Here is a 23615-nt window from a genome sequence, read left to right on the forward strand (position 1 = left end):
AGCCTGACCTCAGTCCCTGGAAAGATGATGGAGGCACTGATTAAGGACAGCATCTGTGAATATATCGAAAACAATGTGCAGCTAAAACCGAGTCAGCATGGCTTCTGCAAGGGTAGGTCTTGCCTCACAAACTTATTGTACTTCTTTGAGGGGGTGAACAGCCAGGTGGATAAAGGGGAATCTATAGATATCATTTACCTCGACTTCCAAAAAGCCTTCGACAAGGTACCACACGAGAGACTGCTCAAAAAGATATGGAACCACGGGGTGCAAGGGGAGGTCCACCGATGGATCAAAAACTGGCTGGCAAACAGGAAACAGAGGGTTGGCGTAAAGGGCCACTACTTGGACTGGAAAGGGGTCACGAGCGGAGTTCCACAGGGGTCGGTGCTGGGACCACTCCTGTTCAATATCTACATAAACGACCTAGAAGTGGGAACCAAGTGTGAGGTCATAAAATTTACAGATGACACCAAACTATACAGCAGGGCTCAAACGAGGGAAGACTGCGAAGATCTCCAAAAGGATCTAACGCAGCTGGAAAAGTGGGCCGAAAAATGGCAAATGAGCTTCAACGTAGGGAAATGCAAGGTCATGCACGTGGGGAAAAAGAACCCGATGTTCACTTACAAAATGGGGGGAACACCACTAGGGGTCAGTAACCTGGAGAGAGACCTGGGAGTTGAGTCGTGGCGCGTGGCGCGTGGCTCGTGGCTAGCGCTGTTTATGGTACGATGAAATGAATGTCAGAAGCATGATAGTGCAGTATTTTTGTAGCGCCAGTTTTTCGTATGATTCTGGGTAATTCTAGTTAGACAAACATCTGTGTTAGTTAAGGACTGCGCCCAAATAGAAGCGTACGGAAAAACAGGTGAATAAAACATTTAAATATAATGTAGCTAAGGCCAGAAGAAAAAAAACACACTAAAGATTAATATAAGGAAAAGAATGGTGTTTTCTTGTGTACTTTGCTGTTGAGCTAAATCATAGTGGAAATCATGATTACATGATTACATGGAGTCCAGTTTTAGGTTCTTTTGTATGTGCTATAACTGTCCTGTCTTAGGCCAGCATCTTGTGCCAGTGAATAGTTTCTGTTCTTTGTTCAGTTTCCCGCCTTTAGCCTCGTGGTTATAATTGTTAACAGATGTGCTCAGGCTAGTTAGGAAAAGCATATTAAATTCCATATTCCAAACTGAGATATAAAATGTATGAAGTATGAATGGCCAAGATATGAATGAAATTATGAATGTTTGGGGCCCATGGATGTGATATGTGGAAATATAAATGGTTTTATAAGCAGAAACATTAAGAAAAAATCTTGAGCACAACATCTGGAAGTGATTAGAGTCAGTCTCAAGAATAGGGAGAAGGGGGGCATTGGAAGCCCATGCTTCAGGGAGAGGAGAGGGGGATTTAACCCCCCTTTTTCTCCTGAGTAAGATTTCTGTGTAAGGCCATGCAATTTGAATCTGTCAGCTTAGGAGTTTTTTTCCTTTAAGGCTCAGAACTTGTCAGCATGGAAGGACTGAGAATTTACCATGTTAATAATTATAGATTCTCTTGAATGTTATAATGTTAATTCAGAAATCAAAAGTAATTTTCTGAAAACTTTGTATAACTTTTAAACATGGAGGAATGTTTCTTTGTCTAAACTTTAAGACCACCCATAGAAATGTTATTGGTCGTCAAACTTGATGATGTCACTAAACCAAAAGTTATATAATAGACTGTAATGAGATAGAAAGACGAGACCATTGTGAGAAGGCCAGTCTTTGGCCACGATGATGATCTCCCATGAGCGCAACGTAAGCAATTATGCTGTTCTTTTGATCTAATAATGGGAAAATAGAACCAATAATTCAATAAATCCTGGTTATAATTTTAAAACCTTGCGCTGGTGTCATTTTGCATGTAGAATTATTTTCAAACCTGAAGCTTTCACAAATGGCGTCAATGCCCCATGCTCAATTTGGTGCCGAAAACCCGGGAACTAACTAATTTGACGCCTTGAAAAAGCTTATAGGTTATTCATAGAAACTCTAGGAACTTTAGAGATTTCGCATGGTTGTGTAACTAAAGGTAGTCACAGGTTGACTGGCTGCGCAGGAATATGGCGGAAATTAGAGATAAAACGGGACCGGAAAACTGGAAAATTGTGAGTATTACGCCTGTTTAAAGAAAAAAAAAATTAAAAATAATAAAAAAAAATATTATTTAACAATAAGGAGCATGCTTGTATATATCTGTACATAATAAATTTGTGGGTAGAGGGATATGAAGTTAGTGGAAATTAAATATTAATGGAAAAAGAAAAAGAAAAAATTAGAAATAAAAGAGGAACAAAAGAAAGAAAAAAATCCCTTGCAGTGCTAAAAAATTAAGATAGAAGTGCCCAGTAGAGAGCAGGTCTCCTCTGAGTTTGAAGAAAAAATATATATTCTCCGGCTGTGTGTCTAAGTTTGTCTCTGAACTAACTCTTTCTCTCTGTGAAAAAGAAAACTGTCTGTTTTAATCTGACTTTGAAAAGTTTCCCTCACCCGTCTCTTTGTTTGAAAAAACGGGCTGAGGGCACCCCCCCCTTCTTCTTTGTCTCCCTCTGCATTTTCAGTGCCTATCTGAAGTAACTACTTTGAAAAGAAAAAAGAAATTGTGTTTCTCAGCTATGTCTTTCTAAACTCCAGTTCTGTCTCTCTCTGTCTTTTTTGCTCTGCCCTAACTTTTTCTCTTGTCTCTGGAAAAAGAAAAATAAAGTTAATGGTTTCCCGTTCCCTTGCTGTCAGTCTTCTTTGTTTGAAAGAGCAAGCTGCAAATGGGGATTTTCACCCCCACCTTTTTCTCCTGAGTAAGATTTCTGTGTAAGGCCATGCAATTTGAATCTGTCAGCTTAGGAGTTTTTTTCCTTTAAGGCTCAGAACTTGTCAGCATGGAAGGACTGAGAATTTACCATGTTAACATTATAGATTCTCTTGAATGTTATAATGTTAATTCAGAAATCAAAAGTAATTTTCTGAAAACTTTGTATAACTTTTAAACATGGAGGAATGTTTCTTTGTCTAAACTTTAAGACCACCCATAGAAATGTTATTGGTCGTCAAACTTGATGATGTCACTAAACCAAAAGTTATATAATAGACTGTAATGAGATAGAAAGACGAGACCATTGTGAGAAGGCCAGTCTTTGGCCACGATGATGATCTCCCATGAGCGCAAACGTAAGCAATTATGCTGTTTCTTTGATCTAATAATGGGAAAATAGAACCAATAATTCAATAAATCCTGGTTATAATTTTAAAACCTTGCGCTGGTGTCATTTTGCATGTAGAATTATTTTCAAACCTGAAGCTTTCACAAATGGCGTCAATGCCCCATGCTCAGAGTGATGGTAGACGCAACACTGAAGGCATCGGCGCAGTGCGCCACGGCCTCAAGGAAAGCTAACAGAATGTTGGGTATCATTAAGAAGGGTATCACGACCAAGACGAGGGAAGTCATCATGCCGCTGTATCGTGCAATGGTGCGGCCGCATCTGGAGTACTGTGTCCAGTACTGGTCGCCGCACCTCAAGAAGGACATGGCGGTACTAGAGGGAGTACAGAGAAGAGCGACTAAACTGATAAAGGGAATGGAAAATCTCCCATATACCGACAGATTAAAGCAGCTAGGACTTTTCTCCCTGGAAAAGCGGAGACTTAGAGGAGACATGATAGAAACCTTCAAGATCCTGAAAGGCATAGAAAAAGTAGACAGGGACAGATTTTTCAAATTAAGGGGCACCACAAGTACAAGGGGCCCCCGGAAGAAACTGAAAGGGGACAGGTTTAGAACAAATGCTAGGAAGTTCTTCTTCACTCAGAGGGTGGTGGATACATGGAACGCGCTTCCAGAGGCTGTGGTAGACAGGAACACATTAAATGGTTTCAAAGAAGGTTTGGATAGATTCCTAGAAGAAAAAGGGATTGAAGGGTATAGATAGATATATACCACTGCTCAGGCAATGGGCTTGATGGGCCACCGCGGGGAGTGGACCGCTGAGCAGGATGGACCTCTGGTCTGCCTCAGCGGCGGCAACTTCTTATGTTCTTAGTTTGAGGAAAAATGGTTTTCAGCTTAAAAATTCAGATTTCTTGGAAAATCTTATATTAGGAATACCTTGAATTTATTAGTTTCTCAGAGAATGAACCTTTAATCAAAATTCCTTTGCTCAATTCTGCCTTTAAATAAAACCAGTTTCTTCTCATGACTCTCTGTTCTCTTCTTAATTTCTCTTTAAATTTAAAGTACTTTTTTAAAGCTATCATTTCAAAATCAATTTGTTCAAATGTGAAGCCCAAAGAGCACCTCTGGAGCCACTTCACTTTTACCCCAGCCAGCATAGAACCACAAGTTCTTTTAACATTCCTTGGATCTCATACAAATTGCCAATCACAGTCAAGCTCTCACCAAATTATCACTTAAATTCAAATTTCCTGTCAAAAAGTTCAAAAACTATAACCTCACAGCACCAGTACTGGCCACATCATCCATCCAGCTTTTCAGTAAGTTCCCCAAACTGACTAAACGTTTCACTGCATTCTTACACCCACTCTGTTTCATGGAACACATTCCAAACACATACACACTTATGCATGGCTTAAGGAGTACTTGTACTCCAGACAAGTTCCCTTGAGACAGTTTACAACTAAAGTAGTTTAAGGGCTAGGATTTAGGAACAGAAAAATAGCATGCTTACTTTTGTTTTCTCTTCCTGCTTCTCTCCCTTGTGCACAGGCTCCAGGAGGGCAGATTCAGTTACACCCTGGCCCCCTTCCCTGCAGTTGAGGTGAAGAGTAGAGAATGACACAGTGGCAGTTACCCGCAGCTAGCCGCAGATAACCCGCCAAAACGGTGGGGGGGATAAATGTGCTCACTGTGGGAGCGGTGAATGGCCTTGTCCCCACAGTTAAGGGAGGGAAGGCGCGTGGTCACCGATCACACATGGTTTCCTCCCTCCCTCCCTACAGCCAAATCTATCTCCCTCTCTACCCCTTACCTTCACGGCGCTTTCGTTTAAAAAAAAAATCCAAAAAAAAAAACTTACTGAAGCCGGCAAAACCTGCCTGCCTGCAGTCGCGTGTGTGTGTGTGCGGAAGCTTCTCCTCTGACGCAACTTCCGGTTGCATGTAACAACACTGGACATCAAAGTTTTTGCTTCTTTAACACTTCTGGGTTTATCTTACAGATTTTTGGCTGCCAATCACAAATCACATACCATTTTAACAAAAAAGTACATTTTTGCAATTTTTTTGTTATACTTTCGGGATAATGCAATTAATAACCGACACCAAGATTAAGGAAGGAATTTTTGTTGGTTCATAGATCAGACACGTCAATGATGAGAGATTTGAAGACCTGTTAAGTTAGGCCAGAGGGGAAAAAAAAAAAAAAAAAAAAAAAAAAATCACCTGGAAAGCATTCAAAGATGTCATTGAAAATTTTCTTGGCAGTTAAAGAGCGCCAAACTGGTTGAAAAACTTCTTAGAGCATACAAAACCATGAAGTGCAACATGTAACTGAAGATGGACTTTATGCATTCACACTTGGAACGACTTCCCTGCAAATCTTGGTGCAGTCAGCGACAGACATGGTAAAAATGTTTCAGCAGGACATGGCCACTATGGAAAAAGATATCAGGGCAAATGGAATCCATCAATGCTGGCTGACTATTGTTGGACCGGACACAGAGTACAAACAGGAAGACACTTTTACCACGGCAAACTATCACAGCGTTTCAGAAACATGTTAGTCAATTAAAGATAGATACCATCATGTTTTTCAAAATTCCTACATGACACAGGTCAGTGAGAATTTATATTTGTGTTTATTTTGAAGGGGGGTCTAATCATAATCACCAGTTTTAAGGAAGCAAAACTTTGGAAAAATTTGTTGTCCAGTGTAATCCAGGCACATAAAATCTATCTTACATGTTTAATAAAGCAAGCACAACCCTACTTTTTATTTCTACTGTATATCTAAAGCAGGGATCTCAAAGTCCTTCCTTGAGGGCCGCAATCCAGTCGGGTTTACAGGTTTTCCCCAATGAATATACATGAGATCTATGTGCATGTTCATTGCACATTCATTGGGGAAATCCTGAAAACCCGACTGGATTGCGGCCCTCGAGGAGGGACTTTGAGATCCCTGATCTAAAGTAAGTATCTTCTACTCTCCTTTACCAGTATAACCAACCTTTCTTTCTATCTCCCTTTGTCCTCATGAAAATTTTGCCCATTTCCTTCTACAGCTTCTTGCATTTTTTGAATAGAACTTTTGGCTATTTTAAAACTACAGGTTTATTGAACCTAACAGCCTCGTTATTCTCTTCCTTTTGCTAATATACCCAACACAGATTTTTGGAAATTTCAGTAAACCTTTGTTCTATTCTGCATACATAATGTTAGAAAAGTTATCATGAGAAAAGGTCTGCATACAGATTTCAGTCCATTTGTCTAGGGAGAAAATAATTTTTCAGAGACTATAAAAAACTTCAGTATTGAAGGGAATTTTTCCAGCTATGAAAAAACTCAATGCATTGTTTATAGACTTTGCATTTATAAGCTGCATCTACTACTAGAGATTTTGTTTTTTTTAATTTTATGACTTATTATCTTTATTCCTTTTGCATTATTTTCTTACTTAAACTGGGCATAACAGGCAGCACAAGTTAAGCTCGTGGGTTTGCAATGAAGCTTAGGCCAAAAAACAGTCAAAATTCTCACTGTCAGCTTTGTATAAGTAGATTAGAAAACAGATGGTAGCACATCTCTTACATGCAACAAGGTGATACACAAGAGAATGCAGGCGGTGCTACTCAAATACAACCTGAGAAATCCAAAGAGCAAATTGGTAGTTGCTTATTTGTAGCATGTTTGCTCACAATGACCTGCAAGAGGCAGAAGAGAAGTGTCTTTAGCTTTGAAAACCAAATGGCCTAAATTACGAAGAGCTTGGTTCAAATAGGCAAAAGTACGTGCACATTTTTACTGCATTGAATGTATAAGTACTGTTTGTCTAGATTTTACAGGCATTACTCTCTCATTCACCAACTTGGTGCCTAAATTTATGTATCACACTAGTTGTACCGACTAAGCCTCACTATACAGCTAAAGCTTTATTGTACAGTTTTTACCGTGGATTTTCTCAGGTTTTGTACTGAAAGCAAAAACTCCTCCAAGTTATATTGGCAATTGTAAGAGCTCCTTAACACTGAGATTACAGAAGTAAGGGTTATCAGCCAGATTTTGTAGTTCTTGAGCAACTTTCTTTAATAACATGAAGTAAAGAATAAACACTCACAAATGATGACTTCAAAGTAGTTCAACTGTCACAGAATCTTCTCACTCTACCAGAATTCCCTATCCAAAAAGGGAGCGTGTCCACACCTTGTGGAAAACACCATTCTCCAGACTTGGATATAAAATTAAGCTGTATTAGATTGTTAGAAATAAAGAATGAAAAATCTAGAGGGGGGAACAATGCCATACTCAGGCTCCCATTTATCCATGCGGTCCACAAAAATGGCAACTGTCTTCTCTCAGACTGCACAAGAATGGGGGCCAGCTTAAGCTCTGTGGCTGCAGCCTAGCTCTCTGGAAGAAGCAAAGCTCTCTGGGGATTTAAGTCCACAGAGCACACATTACTCATCTTAGCATAAACAATGGTGCACAGTAATATGAAATGCGATATTCTAAAATGGAAGAAAACCAAATAAACAACGCAAAGTGACAAAACTGTACATGAATAAATGAAAAATGTTTATTTTTTTTAATCCATTAAGCTTCCTCTAAGAGCACATTTTATTCAGATAACCTTTGGTTACAGAACACGACCAGTCTCACATCTTTCTCAACTAAAAGTTCTATGATTTAGTTGCTAAGGCAAATAGTTACTAAACTGTTGTAAAGTATTGTGTTTTATCACAATATGAACTTGTGGTATATTAGTCTTGCAGATTAGTAAAGGGTTGGTAAATTTCTTTGTACCATTGAAACTAGGATCACCACACATTTCTGGTTGCAGCAATGTAATATAAAAGTGGGCCCTAAGTTTGGCCCACAGTCTTTTAAAGGTTGTGGTGGTGAAATAAATTAACCTACCCACCCACATACCTGCAATTACATTACCTCCCCACCCCATCATCCCATCGAAATTCACTCCAGCACTATCCTTCCACATCTCACCCCTGACAAGAACAACCCCACCATACACCATCACACCAGTTCCTAGTAGGAGCTTTAGGTGTTGTGTAGCTACTAGGCAGTTGCTCTTATCCCCATTGACTCCCAGCATCAAATGGCACATTTTAACCCCTTAGAGCAATTTCAAAATAGTGTCACAGAAATTAAGCTGTCAAGTAAGGTTAAATGCAAACTGTTGGATTCTATTTTCATAATGCGGTACTTTTCAGTGAGATGCAAAGCATATTAATACAAGCAAAGTAGCCGTGTTGGATTATAAAAATATGCATTAATGGCAATTTGTTTGTCATTAAAATATGTACTTTGCAAAAATTGTGCTATTTCCTAAACATACTTATCTGACAACCACATTGCACTGGGAAAAATCAAATATTCTTTCATTAAACTAGTCATTGTGCAGACAGTTATTTTCTTCAACTCCCATTTAACGGAGTCAGTAGCATTAAATATTTAGAGGTCCAATTTTGTTGTGGTATGAAAGAGGCAGTTTTTTCTTCTAAAGCTAATGCAGGGGTAGGGAACTCCGGTCCTCGAAAGCCGTATTCCAGTCGGGTTTTCCCAAATGAATATGCACGAGATCTATTTGCATGCACTGCTTTCAATGCATATTCATTGGGTAAATCCTGAAAACCCGACTGGAATATGGCTCTCGAAGACCGGAGTTCCCTACCCCTGAGCTAATGCAATGGGATTCAATGATCTCCGTAGAATTTGTCCTTGTGCAGAAGAACAGAAACAGTGGAGTTAGAATGCAAAGAATGTGTCCAGTTAACATTAGGTATTACCTGAAATAATTAATTTGCTTTTAATATTCAGAGCTGGTAAATACCAAAAGTTAGCTGAATGAAAGAAGGTTTCAGAAGCATTCTTAGAGGCATGGTTTCAAGTTTAACTGGACTAAAAAGATATTTTGCTTTTATTCAGTTAAGTGGATATCCGAGTCAGCTGTTTCTAGGCCCAAAATATGTGGACAAAGTTATCTCGATTTTATTAATTAACACACAGTTGGGTTATTTTGGAAGAAACCAAAAACTCTGTGGAGAATTGATGTCCAAGATGAAGACTTATTAAGAACAAGTATTTAAACCTGATACATTAACGGGTGCTAGAGTAAATGTGTCTATCTTTCTTTCTATCTCCTTTTGTGCTGTCTGTTTCTTTCTTTCTGTCTCTCTCTCTCTCTCTCTTTGGCCGCTTTCTACACTCAGGCCCAACAATTGTCCCTTTCTATTCCCTCCCTCCTTCCTATGTCCTTAGTGCCCCCAGTGCCTCCTTTCCATGTCCTTAGTGCCCCTTCCCATGTCCTTAGTACCCCCAGTGCCCCTTCCCATGTTCCCCTTCACTGCCTCCCAGCCTTTGTCCCACCCCCTCCCCCGAAGCTAGCTAGCCTGCCCGCCTTCCTCCAGCGCCAAAGCTGAAGCCCTCCCCCCACCCCCTTGTACCGGCCCCCGCTGCTGCTACCTACCGTCTGGCCTACCGCCGCTTCAAACACCCCCCCAGGTCCACAAAGGGAAAAGGGTCTGCCGCACACAAACCACCGTAGGCTCCAGCTGAACACGTCAAACACTGCCATGGAGCTACACATCACGAAGGCAGGGATCACGCCATTGTAAGTGCGCATGTGCACTTAGGGTTTTATTATAGAGGATACAACTTCGTAATCCACATAAAAACAACAAGGACCCAATACTGTCTTCCTCAGAGGTCCCTATGGGTTCTATGGAGAAACATGTGGATTATGAACAAGTCCAAATGAGGGTGATACAATTGCAGTGTGCCGTGAGGTAACCTCCATAGCAACAGTTATTTTGGAAGCCTTATTCATTATTTCTATTTGGAAGTACTAGGTATGCACATTCATTTGAAATGGCATGAAAAACATAAATGGTTTCCAAAAGGTAAAACAGAAAAAAATTAATATTTTTTTCTTTTGTCTTCTAGTATTTCTAACAGTTGACAGGCATAAGACAGCCTTAAACCAGTGACCAAAGTAAAAGAGCATCTGTTTTCCAAGAGGAACTTTTCTGCCTCTTGGTATTCTGGTTGTAGCCAGCCTATTCCTAGCTGTGTCTTGCATTTCTAGTGATCTTAGTTCATGTTTCTAATTGGGGACCAATCCAGTGCAGACTTGGGGGATTTCTGCCCTGCCTCTGGACCCGTTTCCTGCTGTTTGTCTTGTTTACTTGTTCAGCAATATAATTGAGCACTGTTTTTGTCTTGCGTCTTGATTGCCTCAGAATGCCAGTTCCTTATCAAGCTCTTTGCTTTCAAAAATCCATGGCTGCCTCTGCGTATTTGAGGTTCAGGTACATTAAAAAAAGTTACCTTGAGCAATCCTAGATCTCTTCTCATATTCAAGCCTTGGGAGACTGTCTAGTAGCTGACCACATCTTGGCTAGGGACTATTTATTTGAATGATTTATATTCCAATCAGTTTCTAGATGGGCTACAACTTTACATGCATAAGTTGCATAGAATTGTTTTCATCTTATTTAAATGGAAGATCTTTTCAAGTAAAAAGTGGTACTGCAGTGGCTGACTTAAGGACTGTGTGAAGAGGGGTATCACAAGGGTCTACCTTATCAGCCCTATTTAATACATATATGGCAGAGCTAGGACTGATTTTTTTTTTATTACTATTCAAATTTTTTTTACAATGAACAACAAGTCAATGTACTTGCATGAAGGATTTGGAAATAATATCCATCAAGTATAAATATACTAGATACAACATCAAAAAACTGAAGATTAATTACTTATTTAGTCCACCACTGGGATCCAAGGAAAAATAACTATTAAGAAAAACAAAGATACAATAATTTTGTAGACAGGATCAGGGACTTAGATTGACCCCCAGACAGCCGGTACATTACACTGTGGGTGATACATAGATCCAATAATGACTTCCCCTCCCTCTCTAGCTCTAATAAATTCAGATAGTTAGTTGTCTGAGCTCAAAAAATAGGAAATTCTTGCCTTCTAAAGACATATAGCAGGAAATTTTAAAACAAAAAAAAGTGTCTAAGGCCAAAACCCTAGGCCTATATAGCTAAGAAAATCCTTTCTTCTTTTCTGAGTTTCTCTAGACATATCGGGAAACATGCGAATATTTGAGCAGAGAAACTTATCACTCATGTGTCTAAATGACATCAAATGAGTCTTCCAGAAAATTAGTAATATTTAATTCACTCTGATGTACTTGACTTTTTCCACCCGGAGTGGAGGCAAGCTGTTTTTTCCCAACTTTCATAGATAGATATTGTGCTCTAGTTATTGAAGGAAGGCTTTCTTCTGGGATTAACAAAATATCCTTCAAATACTTCCGTGCCTTCATTAGCGAAGCAATTACGGGTGACTTTGGAAAATTAAGAAGCCTTAAATTATTCCTCCGCTGCTTATTTTCTATTAATTCCATTTTTCTCTGTAAAACAGATCTTTCCTTAAGTATCTCTGTCTCCACACTTTTTATTTGATTAATCTGTTCATGCTTTTTTTATGGACTCACTTTGCTCTTCTAACTTATTCCCATGAACTTTGACCTGAGAGCCAATAGTTACATAGTCTGCACGAACCACAGTCATAGCCTTCTTGAGGTTAGAGTCAATAGTGACTATTGCCCTCCACAGGTCGTCTAAGTTGATTTTGGCAGGTTGAGCTAAATCCCCAAACTGGAAGTCAAAAGAAGGAATGTTCTTACCAATTCCAGCAGTGGGGGACATTGATGGTAGATTGTCTTCCACTTCTCCTCCGGGGCTACCCAGTTGTCTACCTTCTTGGAAGAGCTGGGTTGCCGCTTCCACTGTCATGATTCTTCCCTCAAGTTGGGGGCGAAGGCTGCCTCTGTATCAGGCTCAGAGAAGCCCGATCCGAACTGAGGGTTGCTGATGTACTCTGCAATCCTCCCTAGGTCTGGGACATCCCCTGAGACTGACATGCTACTACAGCATCCAGCATCGTCTGGATGAGTCTTGAGCTTCCAGCCACCGGAGGTCCTGGCCAAAAGGATCCTTTCCTCTTGCCCATTGATGCAAGCTAGGCAAACAGTTTTCTGAATAACGAGAGCTCACTTGCCAAGGGAATTTCAAAGTCAGAAATGAAAGCCGGGTAAAGGAGTACCAGCGGTGAGGCACGGAGCTGCACTTCACACTTCCGTCTGAAATGCCACCTTACAATTAAAATTTTAGGGGTTTTCTTGGATCACTAGGACTGATTTTTCAAATATTAGAGGTACAGTCCAGATTATATGCTGATGACATTTTTATTTTTTTGCCCTGTGGATGAAGATGATTGTGGAATTGAAGTGCGTTTGAACTTTTATTTAGAAAATATTGTACAATGGATGAGTATGAATGGTTTGCAATTGAATGTTAATAAAACATAGGTGTTAAACAATGGGGAGTGACAAAGAAGCGAGATTTAGGGCATGCGAATGTATCGGAGGTTAAGTTACCTGTGGTTTTTGGAATTTGGTAAGACTCTGCACCAACTATGGGATATTACATTTTGAAGACAATCCAGATGGGGTTTGCCCAATTACATATGTTGTATAGGTTGAAGTCAATGTTAGTGCCCTAGGAACATGGATCTGATATTTATAATATCTTGAGATTCTTCAAGGAAAGCTGTTATACCCTCGTCAGAGGTTAACAATTAATCCTCGCCCTGTTGATCATCTTGAAGCTTTTTCCTTTGTGGTAAATAATAGCAATCATTCAACTGAATTGTTTCAGAGTTTGACAAACCCAGTACCTCTAAGATAAGAATCTCTGGACACAATAAATTGAACAAAAATTAAACTGGCACAGGTTGCACACACTGTGCATTTTCCATCATCTCTAACTATTTTTTTCATGTAAACTGTGAATCCTTCATTACCGAGACAGAATTAGCCCGCAGATTAGAAACCTGTGTTTCCAACCCTGAAACATGTTTATCCAATAAGACCAGAATCCACATTTTCAAATTTCTCTGTCACCTGCATGGAGAAGGCTATTGTCTGAGAAATTAAAGACCTAAGCATACTCTCCATGGATACAGTTCTCCCCTGCCTTTTCCCCTCTCTCCCCTTTCTAGAGAAGTTGCCTAGTGCTTGCACAGGTTTGTGCGACACACAAATGGAAAATTAGATTAGATTTAAATTCCATGTATCCTGTAAATAAACTTCCTTAGTAGTCACTAGACCTAGGGCCAAATTCTATAAACGGTGTCCCGATTGAAGGTGGCGGTAGGCGTCCTACCACTGTCTAAACCAGCCAATCAGGATGCACATTTTCTAAAACAAACAAACCCTACACTGTACTGACGCGGGTGCTGAGAGGTGCCTAGAGATGCTTAAGCTCACCCAAGGCTGGGTGTGGTTTCACACGGAAGTGGCCTTAGGCGAGCTTAAGCAGCCCTAGGCATTTCCCTAGTGCTGTAGTAGGCACCTGAAATATAGGTCTTTGAAATCCTGGCCTACATTTCAAATAGATGTGGCCGCTGAACTGACAGTGGTAAGGAAATTGCTATGTTGCGATCCACTCAGAAGCCACAGCAGGGAACCCTTGGCCCCCATGAGGGATACCCTCTCCCTCCCATCACCACCCCTGAACCCCCTCCCCCCCCACACACACATTGTCCACAGCAGGAGAGATGGCCACTCCCTCCTGCCAGCAACCCCCTGAACCCATGACCACCGCCCCCCCCCCCCATACCTTTAAAAGGAAGGCCAACATGAGGGATTCCTACTCCCTCTAGCTGGCAGGCCCACTTCTTCAGAATGGTGAGCCTTTTCCTTCCCTGTGCATCCCATAGGAGGAGCTTTAGGCACCGGGGCCAACCGGAGTCTTAGGCATCCTTCCTAGTACATTCTGAGAGTGGCCCAAGACTGATTGGCCAAATCCCTAAGGCCACTCCCATGGACTTAACAGCTTTCCTTGAAGATTCTCAAGATATTATAAACTAGTGTTTAAGCCCGTTACATTAACAGGTGCTAGAATAGATGTCTATCTTTCTTTCTCTCTCCCTCCCTGCTCAGACCCTCACTGAAGCTGCCTTCCAGTTGTGCCAGCTAAGGGATCCCTTGCCCTTTCCTCAATCCAGCTGCTCGCACACACCTGCCCAGCTACACAATGGGCAAACCCATCACGTCTCCCCTTGGTGCTGGATCGCCGCCTGATTTTTACTCCACAGGAAGCTCGAACTGCTGGGCCATGGAGAGCCAAACTGAGCTCCATCATGCACTTCCGCACTCCTCTGCACTTTCACTTTCTCCGGGGCGGGGGAGGACTCCTTTAGCCCTCGCTCACCGAGGTGGTGCCCTTAAAATGCCTGCTTCTCTCATCCACCCAAAGCCTCTCTCTCTAGTGGCTATCCCATGTCTCTCTTCACCTCACCAACTCGGGCTCCAACTCCAATTCAGGCATCTCTTTCCTCCCCCACCCAAATATTCCTTGTTCCTGCCCCCAGGTGACCGCCTAACCTGCAGGTTCCTTCTTTGTACAATTGTTAGTGATTTCCCCCTTTCCCTTGCTCCACGGGAGTTTACTTTGAGGGGGGGGGTCATAGCCGCTGGCATTGGGAGTTTTTGTTGTTGTTTGGAGGGAAGGAGAAGCCCTGCCCTTCCCTGCCACAACTGAAAGCGCTCCTTTCCCCAGACGTGCCAGCGATTGTTTTTTGGGGGGTTTTTTTGTTTGTTTGTTTTCTTGGGCAGACAGATAGAGGGCGGGAGGGGTGAGTCACCGCCGTGGTGATCGCCAGTGGCTCTGGGCTCGCAGCGTCGCCGAGGCAGGGCGTTGGGGGAACCGCACTGGCTCTGGGCTCGCAGTGTCACCGAGGGAGGGCGATGGGGGAACCGCCGCGGGCAGAGTTCTACTCCACTGCGCATGTGGTGGCACGGAAGCACAAAGCACAGACACATGGAGGAACGGAGTTTAAAGTGTGCATGCGCGCTAAGGGTTTTATTATGATAGATACCAGATCCACACTCCTAGAGCATTAACATTGGCTTCACCCTATACAACATATGTAATTGGGCATATCCCATCTAGATTGCTTCAAATTTGATATCCCATTGTTGGTGCAGAGTCTAACCAAACTTCCAACACAAAACATCTCCTTTTACACAGGTAACTTCACATGCTCCAAATCTCGCTTCTTTGTCACTCCCCACTATTAACACCTCTGTTTTATTAACATTCAATTGCAAACCATGCATACTCATTCATTGTACAATATTCTCCAAATAAAAGTTCAAACACACTTGAATTCCACAATCTTCACCCACAGGGCAAAAAATTACAATGTCATCAGCATATAATCTGTACTGCACCTATAATCCTGTGGGAGTGGTTTTAGATATGTGGCCAATTGGAGTCTTGGGCTACTCCCAGTGTATCCCAGAATGCACTGGGAAGGAGGCCTAAGACTCCAGTTGGCCCTGGTGCCTAAAGCCCCTCCTATGGGAGGGGCCTTAGATGCCATGATCAATCAGGGCATTTGGCCCCTCCTTGGTACATCCCAGGATACACCAGGAAGGGGAAAGCCTACCATTCTGAAGAGGCATGCCTGTTGTCCAGAGGGAGTAGGCATCCTTCTGGCCAGCCTTGCTTTTAAATATACAGGGGGGGGGGTGTTGCCAGCATTAGGGAGTGGGTCCCTCCTGCCGGGAATTGTTTCATGGTTTGGGGCATCAGTTGGTAAATTAAACCAGTTTAAAGAGACGATTGTTGAAACGCATGCAGGGCAGGAGTTTTTCGTCGAGGGCCCCTAGGCACCCAAGTACACTGGGCCCTCTGCCCCACCCCACCCCACCCCACCATGTGCCCAGGCGGAAACAGGAAGCTGTGTCAGAGGGAAGCTTTGGGCAAGCAGCACCGCTTGCACAATTACAGTTCCTGTTGCCTTTCTTACCCGCGTTACTTGCTTGTCTTACTTTCCGTTGATGGGGGGGGGGGGGCACGTTGCCGATCGGGGTGGGGCCCGCGTTGCTGATCGATGCTGGAGGGGCCCATCGCCGTTTGGAAAAAACAATGTTGATGCCCTCCTTCTTCGGGCCACCCTGACCATTTTGGGCCCTAGGCACATGCCTACTTGGCCTATTGGTTAATCCTGCCCTGGATGCATGGTGCATTTAGTGCATCCGGGACCAAATCAGTTAGCACAGCTACATTACTACACACTAACTGCTCAGTGTATGGACTGTGTGTGAGCCCTTACCACCTACAAAATGGGTGGCAATAACCAAGAAGAGGATGATGTGGATATGGTTCAATCAATGATCTGGAACAATGCCAAAACATAGAATTTTGTTTCTGCAAATTGTTTCTTAATGAAACACTACACTCTTTTCAGCTACAGTGACAAAAATAAGGCACAGAATTTAGGAAGTTGGTTGGTTGGGCCGAGAACTTCAGCATCCCCTTTTATATAATAAAAGTGAGCCAAGTATAGGACAATCAAACCATTGTGGCATCACTGATGAAATTGGCTCTTATTGGTGGAATGAGACATTATGACATCACAATCTCAGCTCTGGTTACCAGACACAAACTCTTCACACTATGAGGGGATGCTGAAAAGTTCTCAACGAAACCAAGAAGAGAATGATATGGATATGGTTCAATCAATGATCTAAAATAATGTCAACACATAGGGCTCCTTTTACAGAGGCGCGCTAGCGGGGTTAACGCGCGTGACATTTCATCATGTGCTAACCCCTGCGCTGGCCAAAAACTACCGCCTGCTCAAGAGGAGGCGGTAGCGGCTAGTGCGTCCGGCGGTTTAGCGTCCGCTATTAATCGCGTTAAACCGCTAGCGTACCTTTGTAAAAGGAACCCATAGAATTTTGTTTCCGCAAATTGGCATTTAATGAAATAAAATAAACCCTCCCCAGCGACAGTGGCAAAATAACGCTCAGAATTTAGAAAGTTGGCTGGTTGGGCTTAGAACTTTTCAGTAGCCCCCACCACAGTATGGATACTTCATATTAAATTTTCAGTCTTAAGATTCTGTATACAGTTCTACATAGACAATGGAGCAAGGCCATATAAAAATTTCATATATAGAAATAACAAATTTGATGTTTATTCTCTTATAGACAACCAGCAAAGTTTTATCAAATAGGGAATTGTCCTATCATACACATAAATGATCCCTCCAAGACCATCTTAGTTGCCATATTCTGCAACAGCTACAAACAAGACACCTGTAATGGAGCACTTTTTGGAGTATCTATTTATCAATCAAGATAATAGCCTGCACCGTTACCTGTAATTTTAAAGTAGTATCTGATATGACAATGTTGATGTTTGCCATAAACTTTCTTTGGTCGAATATCTAGTTACCCATAATCAAACAAGAATCCAAGTAGACTTCTACCAGCTTGATTTTCCAACACTGAAGTACTTGAAAGCCTGCTATAATTGGTATGTCAGAAGACTTATTCCTGGTTACCACCTACCAAAGAATTTTAGTCTTCCAGGGTTAATTTTCAAATCTCTCTCATCCATCCTTATTTGAATTAAAAAAAAAAAAAAATACCCTACCTCTATACATTTTCAGAATAGAAGTACTGACTGGGAAAAATAATACAGTATCAACATATGAATAATACAGAATGTTAAGCCTGCAGAGATATTTATCGTCCTAATGATGGAATATTTGAGAGAGACTGATAAAATAGGGGGAAGATGGCTGCTTAAACTTAACTGAAACACTTTTGGATACTCTGGTTCTACTAAAACCAGAACCTAAACTATGAAGAATGTTTGGAACCAGCATTATGATCACTCACTTCTAAGCATTTGTACTAACAGAATAGGAAAAAAAAAAGTCCACAATACCTAGAGAGTTTTAGATGCCCAAGACTGACTTAGCTGTAACAGTTTAAGATTTAGAGTTAGCTGCATGGATTTTTTTTTTATATATATATTTTTAATATATAAATATTGGCATGTCTCTTAGAAGTTATTGGTACAATTTGGTATCATAAAATATTAAAGGAAGGAGGGAAGGGGGCTGGATGGTGGGAGTGGTGAAGTGCTCTGTTTCAGAGGTGGTCTGTGGGTGTTTTTGAAAATTTGAGCTTCACTTATCACTGTGTATGCTTCTGTCTCTTTGCTGTGTTAAGCTCAATAAAAATTGACAATAAAATATTAAAATTACATTTTTATCAGAAAAAGCCGATATTATATCCCAGAAACTTCAAAAATGTAAGGCATTTATGAAATAATTTGTTTTACCCTAAAGTTAACTAACAGCTGCAGTTATATACAGTACTTTGAAAATTCTGCACTAAATGGCTATTATGGGATATTGTAAGAATGGTTAGAAACTCAAATAATGCAAAACTGAATTTTAGTTATCACCTTTTTTTTCATAAGATTTAATAGTTTTTCTTTCACTTTTCCACTTTTTTTTTAATTTCAGAAATACAGAAAAAAAATACTTGAATCAATTATTAGCTATTTATTAATTTAATATAATGAACCAAATAGGCTACGATTTAACAATCAAATCAAATTATAAGCTCTATCAAATGTATCCATTAGGTGTTAAGATAGTTTGAGACATTTTGCTGCTTTGCTTATCCTGTTTTAATTAAAAACCTTTCAAATAAACTATTGTCACCAGCGTTTTGTGCTGAATGTCTGGAGCTACCGAGATTCTAATTAAGAAAATGTACACTTTTGACTGTAAATACCGAGGTTTTATCTGATATTTTGTCATGTGACTAAAGACTCTCGAACTTTTCCAAATTATAAGAAAACCTGACAACAAGAACCAAAAAAAAAAAAAAAACCCTCAGCTGTGAAGCTGGAAAAAAAAGTATTTGCAGTGATAACAGAAGCGTGCTCATGCCACCAACTGAACACAAGTAGTAACATCCAGATCTCTGGAATTCAGCTGGAGAGGCTGCCTGCACACAACCAGTAAGCACGATTTACCCATATATTTACTGGAAGAATAAACAGTAATAGATTGCCACCTGTAGTAATCCCGAGAGAACATGTTTGTTTTTTCCCCTTTAGGTTTCCGATTGATGCCTCGGAAAGAAAGAACTGTTCCAACACTAACACAGAATGGGAAAAAAAACAAAAAAAGACGCCGGAGAAATAATCACATTATCAGTTCCTAAAATTCTCGTTATTTGTTTCTTTTATTATATACAGGTTTTTTTCGTCTCGGTTTAGAACTAGAGTGGATGGACTTAAAAAAAAAAAAACTTTTACGAAGTGCTCAAAAACGTCGACAGAGAATAGACACGAGGAGAGCAATATATTCAAATTCACCCTAAAATAGCATATGAAAATATAAGGGCAGGATCCTATGTTTTCAGCAACAATGCATTTTTTTTTTTTTTTTAATGGCTCTGAAGTTCTAAAGTTTTGCAGTGGCTACAGTAAACGATATGCATTTGTAATGCCTTTCTTCCAGACAGAATCGCAGCATAGTGCATTTCTCACACGCTGAAAAGGATGCATGCGGGAAACTGAACGCACGAATTTAGGGATTACGGCTGCTTAATCTAGAGCTAATTATTAGACGCACTGCCATTTATAATACAGCCCTGAAAACGATATCATTTAACATGATTTTTATTAAGAAGCCAAAAGGCAAGCACTTTTTTTGTGGTGGGGAGGGGGGAAGAGGGACTTGGCCACTAGAGCTCTTAAATTAGTGTTAAAATAAATGTGGGTGCACATGCTTTAGGATAACGTTGGGACCGTCATGACAAAATGATCAATTACTAAGGAATTGCTCCAAGGCAACATAAGAACACCTTAACAATCATAGACCTTGCCGTTACATCAAGCCTCTAAACTCCCTACAATGCCTAAACTGCAGCCCGAATTGAAGCACTGGAGTTAGAACTGCAAACAGAAATATACTTCAGAAGATGTTTTAGGCAACTGCACATGAAGTCATGCTCCTATACTGCTTGCAAGTGTGCTTAAGAAAAGGGTGCAAGGTCTTACCTAATCCATAATAGCAAAACTGAAAACAGCAGAGATTGCATTCAGAAAGAGACCCCCCCTTTTCTTAAACTTATAAAAAACCCTCCCCTTGTACAAAAACTGTTGCTAGCATATAGGGACTCACCAAGCTCTGGCGCTCGCGGTCGCTGCAAAGTAAAACGAACTGGGGATGCCCGCGCATGCGTATATTTGTAGTCAGTTTTGGCTTCCCCCTGAAAGGGGATCGACAAGGGGCATGGTGAGCAGCGACGCGAGCTCTGCAAATAAGAATCGGGGAAGTTAAAAGAAAACATGAAGGCGCCGAGGACATGTTGAGCACACATCTTTGGTCTCCGCAGTGTGCACTAAAAAAAGGAATACATTAAGGAGCGTAGTTATGTCGATAGCCCCTTTTTTTTTTTTTACTTCCACGCTAATGAACGGCTTGAGTGAAGTGCTTGTGTAGACAATAGCACTGCTGCATAGGGAGAGAGAATACGAGGGGTACTGTGAGCAGCGACAAGAGCTGTGCAAACAGTATGCCTATGCATGAGACATTTAGATGTTTAAAGTCAAAAATACTTTGGATCAAAAAAGTGGCAGCAAGAGTGTGGGGGGGGGATGGGGGAGGGCTGCTACCTAAAAACAAATGTGCATGAAGTCTAGATTAATAGGATTGAAAAGAATAAAGAAAGTCAGAGGACTTATATATCCATGGTTGCTGCCGGGTATCATTTTTTTTTTAATGTTTTTTAAAAAAATTCACCACACATACATATCTTGAAAACCGTTTTGATAATAAGTGGCAGCATGACTGAAATTGTTTGTATTGCAGGAAAACACTTCTGTAAAATGATGATATATTAGAGGGTGTAATAAAACAGTATACCTATGTAACTTATTATTAGAGGGCTGTGGAGAACCAGAGGAGCTGGGTTTCTTTTCCACTTTGGTTCCTTGGGCAACCTGGGCAAATCATTTTAATCTTCCATTGCCCCAGGAACAAAAACTTAGATTGAAAGCATACGAAGGACAAATAAAGTACCGGTACGCAATATGTAAACTATTTTGGTGTACCACAGAAAGGCAATGTACCAAGAAGTCACATAAGCGTATGTAAATGATCATATACATATTCTGGGTCACTAAAGTTTGGTGACAAAGATGTCAGGTGTGTGAGGGAATAGGAGGGGAGGAAGGTGAAGGTGGGAGGAAGAAAAAAAAAGAAAGATAAGAAAGAAGGGGAGGGAAAGGAGATGAGGAGGAGGGAGCAAAGAAAAAAGTGTGTTTGCAGTTCTAGTTTTAACAAATTGAGCATCACAGTTTTAGTTTTAGATTGCTGATAGGTGCTAATTTCACTGAACATACAAATTTATTTTACATTAATTTGAATATATTTGCCATATGCATTCAATCACTAAGGGGTCCTTTTATTAAGCTGACCTTATTGTGCTTACACCAGTTTTTCACATATCCTAAGGACATTTTTACCAAGGCCATGAGTGCAGGAGTAGCCTAATGGTTAGTGCAGTGGACTGAGAGCCTGCAGAATTGGGTTCAGTTTCCACTGCAGCTGCTTGTGACCTTGGGCAAGCTACTTAACCCCCCATTGCCTCTTGTACACACACACAAAAATAAAAAAACACCTTAGATTGCAAGCTCACTATGTACCTGCATATATGTGTACAGCACTGCATACATCTAGGAGCACTATAGAAATGATAATTAGTAGCCAGGAAATGGCTAATTTTTCCATTAATAGCCATGGGCTAAAGCTGCCATTTAAAAAATTCCACCGAACCACTTACCAACACCTGTTTTGAATGTGGCAAGTTTTCCCATGGCAATTCTGCGCTAATCAGGTAGCGGTCAGTAATGTGGATGCTCTAATTGATTAGCGCTGAAAACCCCCACTCTCCACTTCCAGACACATGGTAGATGACAGCAGATAAAAACCCGAATGGTCCATCCAGTCTGCCCAGCCATACATGCTCCATAAATTAATTATTTAATTGAAATGGTCCTTTTTCTTAGATATTTCTGGGCCAGAAACCCAGAGCTCTGCCCGGTGGTGTGCTTAGGTTCTATCTACTGGAAAGTTCTTTTTTATTATATAGACTTACACCAAAAAAGCATTACAATTCAACACATTACAAGGTCACAGCAGCAAATATCATACAAATAATACAAACATAAACTGAAATTCCACTATCCTCGCACCAAACCTGTAAATATGAAAACTAAACAGCCCCAAACCCTGTACACAAAGTGACTAGAAAAACCCCCCCCCAGCAATAAATAAACATAAATACAAAAACTCAGTTAAAACAAAAACTGAAACACGCGTCAGGGAGGCCGAAGCCGCACCCCCTTCCACAGTAGATGCCACTGCTGTTCACTCCTCCTTTTTCTCTCTGCTTCTGCAATTTGGCACACTGCCCGCACCACATCCATCACCACTGTGTCCGGTGCCAGCTGTCGCTGCCTCAACAACATCTGGCAACGTGCCATCCAAATGAAATACTTCAGTATGGACAAAATGATAAAAAAAAGTTTCACCATACACCCTCTTCCCCCCACCACCCCCATAAACCCAATCCGCATAACTCAGACTTTCAAACAAACCCACCTGAAACACCAAATCCCTGGCCACCCTCCTCCCCACCTCAACTGAAAAGGGGCAAAAACACAAAAAATGTTCCATTGTCTCTAACACTCCCTGGCACTCCCCCCTTGGACACTCCCTGTCAGCCACAGGTCTACACTTCAGATTTGCCCATACATACATCTTGCCGTGCAGTGCCAGCCATGCCACATCGAAGTACTTAGGGGGAAGGCGTGACATCGCCACATAACGGAGTGCCTGCTGTTGACGTATCCCCGGGCAATCCTTCAGCAGAGGTTCCACCGCATTACACTGGTGCAGCACTCTTTCCGTCCATTTCTTCCTCCCCTCCACCACTTCATCCACCGTTACCCTCCAACTCCTAACTAAACGGGCCATGTCTGCCTGACCCGGCACCCCTGCCAAAACCCCCACTACCCGCTTCTTCCCTATTTCCACTCCCCCCAACCAGTCTTTCCAAAACACTGTACCCCACGTCTGAACACTTTCTACCCATGCCACCCTTTCCTGCTGTCCCCTCACCAACCCCCCCAAATGGAACTGGAGGAAGAGGGAGGAGAAAAAAAGAATGGGGTTCACCATCCCCAAGCCCCCTTGTTCTTTTGCCAAATATGTTACCCCCCTCTTTATTGGATTTAAGCGGTTACCCCAGAGGCACTGAAAAAAAAGACTGTACATCGTAGCGTGTAACCCCTGCGGGAGCAAACATACATAACTAAGGAATAGGAACAAAGGAACCAAATATACTTTCATTAGACGCACCCGTTCCAGAAATGTCAGCTTCTACTGCTTCCAGGCTTCCACCTTCTGCTGCCC

At 41.4% G+C, this 23615-nt stretch overlaps 1 protein-coding gene across 1 annotated transcript in view; it reads right to left on the reverse strand.

Annotated features, from left to right (window-relative positions):
* FSTL5 (follistatin like 5) overlaps window positions 1–20342 on the reverse strand; it is an 865201-nt gene extending 844859 nt beyond the window's left edge. Inside the window, exon 1 of the mRNA XM_033941548.1 lies at window positions 20319–20342. The gene's annotated coding sequence lies outside the window, so the exon portion shown is untranslated. The remainder of the gene's footprint in view (window positions 1–20318) is intronic.
* Between the last annotated feature and the right edge of the window lie 3273 nt (window positions 20343–23615).

Source organism: Geotrypetes seraphini, chromosome 1 (assembly GCF_902459505.1).
Source record: "Geotrypetes seraphini chromosome 1, aGeoSer1.1, whole genome shotgun sequence".
In the NCBI taxonomy this organism is placed as follows: domain Eukaryota; kingdom Metazoa; phylum Chordata; class Amphibia; order Gymnophiona; family Dermophiidae; genus Geotrypetes; species Geotrypetes seraphini.